The sequence below is a fragment of the Bubalus bubalis genome, chromosome 2, assembly GCF_019923935.1.
Source record: "Bubalus bubalis isolate 160015118507 breed Murrah chromosome 2, NDDB_SH_1, whole genome shotgun sequence".
In the NCBI taxonomy this organism is placed as follows: Eukaryota; Metazoa; Chordata; class Mammalia; order Artiodactyla; family Bovidae; genus Bubalus; species Bubalus bubalis.
In genome coordinates, this window is record NC_059158.1 from 78860787 (window position 1) to 78866786 (window position 6000).

At 39.1% G+C, this 6000-nt stretch overlaps 1 protein-coding gene across 11 annotated transcripts in view; it reads right to left on the bottom strand.

The window, feature by feature from the left end:
- Positions 1-3861, bottom strand: part of PPIG (peptidylprolyl isomerase G) — a 40827-nt gene extending 36966 nt beyond the window's left edge. For 2 of the 11 annotated variants that reach the window (XM_006059989.4, XM_006059988.4), the window contains exon 1: positions 3686-3861. The gene's annotated coding sequence lies outside the window, so the exon portion shown is untranslated. Of the gene's footprint in view, positions 1-3274; positions 3559-3685 lie in introns of those variants that run through there. The other 9 variants (XM_006059985.4, XM_006059982.4, XM_006059991.4 and 6 more) reach the window with 5 other exon arrangements.
- Between the last annotated feature and the right edge of the window lie 2139 nt (positions 3862-6000).

Here is a 6000-nt window from a genome sequence, read left to right on the forward strand (position 1 = left end):
TATTAAGTTAAACTAATTAAAAGTATAGCAGATATTGAAGACTTTCAAAGATAGCAATCTAACATCACATTTTACATTACTCTCTACCTTCATGTAGTTCACAGAAATCAAATGAGATATAAAAACAGATTGGTTAAAAGATATCTAAATACATTTATGAATGCCAGTTTGTTAGTGAACTAAGTACAAATAAGTTGACATTCTGGGGTGTCAGAAAAGGCCACTATGATTTTCCATATAGTTCCTTTTCCCTTAGTGTCTCTGATAGTCACAAACCTCTGCACTGGTAAAAACATGATTAACAGTGTATAGGCAGTTAGCAGGGCTTCCCTGGTGGCTCAGATGGTAAAGAATCTGCCTGCAATGCAGGAGACCTGGGTTTGCCCTGAGTCAGGAAGATCCCCTGGAGAAGAGAATGGCTATCCACTCCAGTATTCTTGCCTGGAGAATTCCAAGGACAGAGAAGACTGGTGGGCTGCACTCCCTGGGTCACGAACAGTCAGGCTCGACTGAGCAACTAACTCACTTCACTTTCAGGCACTTACTAAATTTCTAAATCCTTCAGAAAACTTAAAAGAGAAAAGCTGGTATGATGCCAAGTTTGGTGTTAAATAACTTACTGCACATACAATCTGAGACAAAAATCTAGTACAACTATGCTAGTGCAAACTAAAAAGCATATACCAACTGGGGAATCTCTGCTAATATTCTTAATATTGTACCTCAATTATCTAAGCTCTTATAACAATAAACTTATCCCACTATCTCAAGAGATAGAACCAAACCATCCTAGCACTGTGCTATTTAATCCAGTAACTCCTAAATAAAAAATTACAGATTTTTGAAGTTTGAAGGAAATAGGTAATCTGGTCCAATCTTCTAAGTGTATAGACTTGGGAACAAGGAGACTAGAGAGTTGAAGTGACTGGCTCAAAGTCACAAGTGGAAAAAAAAAAAAGCAAGAGTTTTCTGGTTAAGATTATAGCTTCACTGTTAAAAGTAGCTTATAACCTGTGCCTGATTCATATTGATGTAAGGCAAAAACCATCACAATATTGTAATCATCCTCCAATTAAAGAAAGAAAGTAGCTTATTTATAAATATTCCAAATAATGGTTACATAATTTTACTTTTTATCAAGTGACCACGATGCAAAGATTTAATTATGAATAAACCTTAAGCTAAAGTTTATACACAATTAACAGTAGCTTATTAATATATACAATCAGGCTTCATGCAATTTAAAAATAAGTAGGTTAAGGAATCATTCATGCTTTAAAAATAACCATTTTAATATCAAAAATTGATAACCACAAGCATGACATAATTAAATTCCAAGAACAAGTTGGTAATCATTTTAAGCCACTACTCAAACTAAAACGAAGTGTAAAACATTTCCTGTCTGGTACTAAAAGTACAAAGTCCCAGTTACAGCATACAGAGAATTTATAACACTGCCTGTAGTATATTTCAAGATGCAAGATTTGCCTTACAGAAATAAAAATATACGGAGTTCTTATGGAGACTATATATTCATTAAACCAGGTCAAAACCACTGACACTTAAATGAAAACTAAAAACTGGTACTAATATTAAAGAAAAAAAAAAGTGTAGCAGATAGATTTGCAATAAACTCTTCAAATGACTTGAATTAATTATCTATGGATTCCAACTACATATAACAAGTAAGACACATTAGTACTTGAGGATACAGAGAATAAATAATACAGTCTAATCCTGTTGAAATATCCTATAAATAAAACAATAAGGGAAAACATCAACATATATTTCTCAAAAGAGCAACACTTGAAGAACTGTAGATGGTGTCCTGACAACTAGTAGAACTAGCTCATCCTACTATAACTATTACCAATTTCCCAATGTTTGGGAGAATGGATGCTGCCTGACAGGAAATCTAATTTAAAATATGCAAAATATCAAAAGAATAAAGACTTTACCTAAAGAACACCGATACTGCAAGACCACAGTATCAAGCACCAAAAATCAAAGACTTGAGTAAGTCACAATAAACGTAATGTACGCTTTTCACTCCTAGGGGAGCCACTGAGCTCAAGCTAATTTCACACAGAATTTTAACAAACCTGAAGATTTACTTTTGAAGCCCACAGCTTGATAATAGCCTGAAATTAGAATATAATTTTATAGATGATAAAAAAAAAACCCTGAGGTTCAGAAAGATGGTCGGATCAGAAAAGAACTCAAAATTTCGAACCTTGTCAGTTTTCTTACTTGTACACTCCTGACAACAGGGAAAAGCAACCCTGACAAAAGTTCGCAAAAGCAAAAACCTTAAAAAGTAAACAAAATTTTTAAAAAGGCACAGAAGCCTACTACAAGACGCCATTAGGATCTCAGGACACCAATACTCTTGAACCATAAAGAAAACGTTAAGGTAAAGGGAGCTCTGTTTAAAACAAATGTATGTAATCCCTTATAGAGAAGATCCCATCTTAAATGATTAAACTAAAAAAAAGGAGGAGTGATAAAACGGGTAAATTTTCGCATATATAAAAAACATGAATTAGAGAAACAGCCATTCTAGATGTTGGTGCCTTTTATGGATTTTAAACCGCGATTTCAAAACTGTTTACACACCCCCTCTCCATCATCTGTACAAACCGGCCATTCTTTGCCAAACGGTAGTCCACAGACTCACTTTTTTTATCTGGTTTTGACTACTGAAAATTAACCGTACTCCCTAATTTTCACAACATTTAATTGTTCTTGGACGCATTTCTGACCACTACTGCAAACACTTGGTCCTGCATAAAGTACTATTGTGGGAAGAAATGAAAATCAATGCACAAAATGGTGCTTTTATAACACTTTAAAAACGACAAAGTTTCCCATTTCCTGCAGATCTCGATTCAGCACCTTAAAAGACTAAAGACTAGCAAAATTCGCACACTTTCCCCAGAGCATTTGGAATTCCGAAGCCATCACCTTCCTACAAGAGTAATTCCTCCTAAAAGGCCTGCGCTGCACACAGTTCTTCAGAAACGTGGGAGAACTTGGAGTCAGTTCTGGGTAAGAAGGAAGAGCCTGGATTGGAGTTTGGGGAGAACTAAGTGGCCTGTGCCACTACACTACGCAAGATAGTCGCTATGAGAGGAAAAGGTCGGAGCAGGGGAAAGCCTGTCTTCGTTCTAATCTTAACCCCTAAGATCCAGGCTCCTCGCCTGCCACTCTCCACCCCTAATCTGACAGGATGGCAGGTAACGCGTCCCGTTTCCCCACCTATCCTCCCACCTACCCCGCACTCGTGCTCGGTCTTACGATTTTGAAGCATCAAAATCACCCCGGCTCCCTGGAGTTCAGGCCACCGTCGCTGCCGCCATATTACAGCTTGTGCGGCAAAATGCGTCAGGGAGGGAGGTGTGCTCCCGAGAAGGGAGGGCGGGGGCTGGCAGGGGGAGGGCCATTTTCCAGGTCCGGAAGGCACGGCTGGAAGCCCTCTCCAGCAGCACCTGCTGCAAAGCTAGCGCCACGATCATCGGGGTCCCCTCTGGGATCGGGCAGCCCCAATATCTTGAGAGGAAGATGGTTAAGTAGGTCTGGGCCTATCGCGCCGGCTCCGCCCCTCTTCTAGGGCCCTTCCCGCTCTCGCACCCCGGCACTGCTGCAAAGGACGGTACCGAAACAACACAGGCTCTGCGCCACCTACTTGCACCAGTCCAGTCTCCTCTTCCCGGGGTCCGGTCCTTTAAAGCGCTTCAAATCTACCGCCGCCAGAAAAGGCGCTAAAGACCACTAACCGACTCCCTCCCCCCACTACCCAGGCCCGGCGTGGAGGGGAAACGTCGCGCCGGAAATACGTCACTGTTCGGTGGCCCGCGTCTTCTGGTGATCCCTTGCTTCGTTACCTCACCCTCCCTGGAGTTCTAGGATTTTGGAGCGAGTTAAATGCCTGGCCCATAGGTAGCTTAATCGTTTCTGTGTAAGTTGATTGACAGTGTTTGTAACCGTTAGAATGCCAAGTTGTTCGTGAAATGAAGTGCTTCACTTAATAAACATTGATTGAGCCTCTGCCAGGGTATTGGGAAGGAGACCCTACTTTCAAAGAGCTTCCCAGGTCAGCTTCTAGTTAATGCTGTGACACACATTAAAAAAAAAGAAAAGAAAAGAAATGAACAAAGTGCTATTTGAGAAAAGGAGGAAATTATAGAGGACATTGACGCCCTTTGTTGTCTTTTAAAAATATTCTCATAGCAACCCCATGATATGTTATCCTTGTTTCACAGATAAATTGAGGCTCAAGGAAGATAAGTGCCTTCCCAAATACATTGTTCCTAAATACCAAAGTAAGGCTTTGACTCCAAATCCAGTGCTTTCTGGGGAGAACACTATTTAGGACATATGTTGCTATTTAATTGTTTCAAGAGGTTAAGAGTTCCTAGATTGTTAGAATTGTAATAATTCCCCCTGATATTCAGGGGAGTTGAAGGCAGTCATTGTGAAGATATGCCACGTGTTTTAAAGAAAACAGCCCCCTTGTGATGATTAGTGATATGTGTCAACTTGGCTAGGATATAGTGCCCAGTTATTTGGTCAAAGAATAGTCTAGATGTGTTTCCCAAGGTATATTTTAGATGTGATAAAGATTTACAATTCGAAGACTTAAAGCAGGGTGGGACTCATCCAATCAGCTCAAGGCCTTGAGATCAGAGGCTGAGATTTCCTAAGGAAGAAAGCATTATGCCTCAAGATGGCATTATAGAAACTTTGCCTGGGTTTCCAACATGCTTGGCCTGCTGTGTTGATTTCAAACTCAAGACTGCAATATCAACTCTTATGTGCACTTACAGCCTGCTCACCCACCCTACAGATTTCAGACTTTCCAGCCCCCACAACTGTAAGCCAATTCCTTACAATAAATCTGTTTTTCTGTAAAAACAAACAAAAGGAAACAGAGGACTTAGATTTTATTATTGTATGAAAAGAAAGTTACAATTATTTAAAATTTTCACTCCTTTATCTTTGGTAAATTAGTAATTATCAACAACATGTGAGCATGTGGCAGGTACACTTAAGGGTCTTCACCGGTTTTATTAGCTGTAGAACTGAGAGGACAATCCTGGCCTCTTTAAGCTGTTTTGCTTTCATTGCAGGAAAGTAGCATCATGCTCATCTTCAAACGATTTAGAGGTTATGTGAGTTCACACTTTGCAGTGAGGAAGGCAATTCTTTAGTACCTTTAAAATTCTAATTTATAGTGAGCACTATATTGAGACAGATTTTTGTTAGCATGGGTTTGATTTTTGCTAATTCAGATTCCTTGGAATATACTTTTATTTAGCTGTGATATACAGATTCATTTCTTAGATTTCTACTTGTAGGGGTAATGTGTAACATTGCTATGACATTGGTGTAGTTTCCCTCTTTATCATCCATTTAGTTAGACACAATCTTTGAGGATATAGTACAGATTATACCATAGTTAACATTTTGAGGTGTGCAAAGGTAGTATTACTAATTTGTTCCAGGATATACTTTTTTCTTAGAGAGATAGACTTTTATATGAAGTGACTGAAGAATTATTTAATAGTAAGGTATTAACAAGTACTTAGATATAGTATACATTATAAATGGTCACATTTTAGAGGATTCCTGAAAGAAGTCTTGAAGCAGCTTTACAAATGTCAATTCAAAGACTGGTGGCTGGTGGTGAACTATGACAAAGTTTTCACTATTCTTTTCTTAAGAACAGTTGTTTTGGGGGGAAATTCCCTGGTGATCCAGTGGTTAGGACTCTAGCGCTGTCACTACTGGGACCCTGGGTTCAATCCCTGGTCAGGGAACTAAAATCCCATAAGCCACATCTTTTCTTAAGACTGTGGTAGTTGCTTTCTTTATCCAGATGTCCTTACTTGAATGAATGAAAAACTGGTGTGCTTTGCTGGGTCCCAAACATGTTGAAAGTTCAATGGTCTTTGAAATCCAAAACTTTCCCAAATAAATTTGACATAATTTATTGTTCCA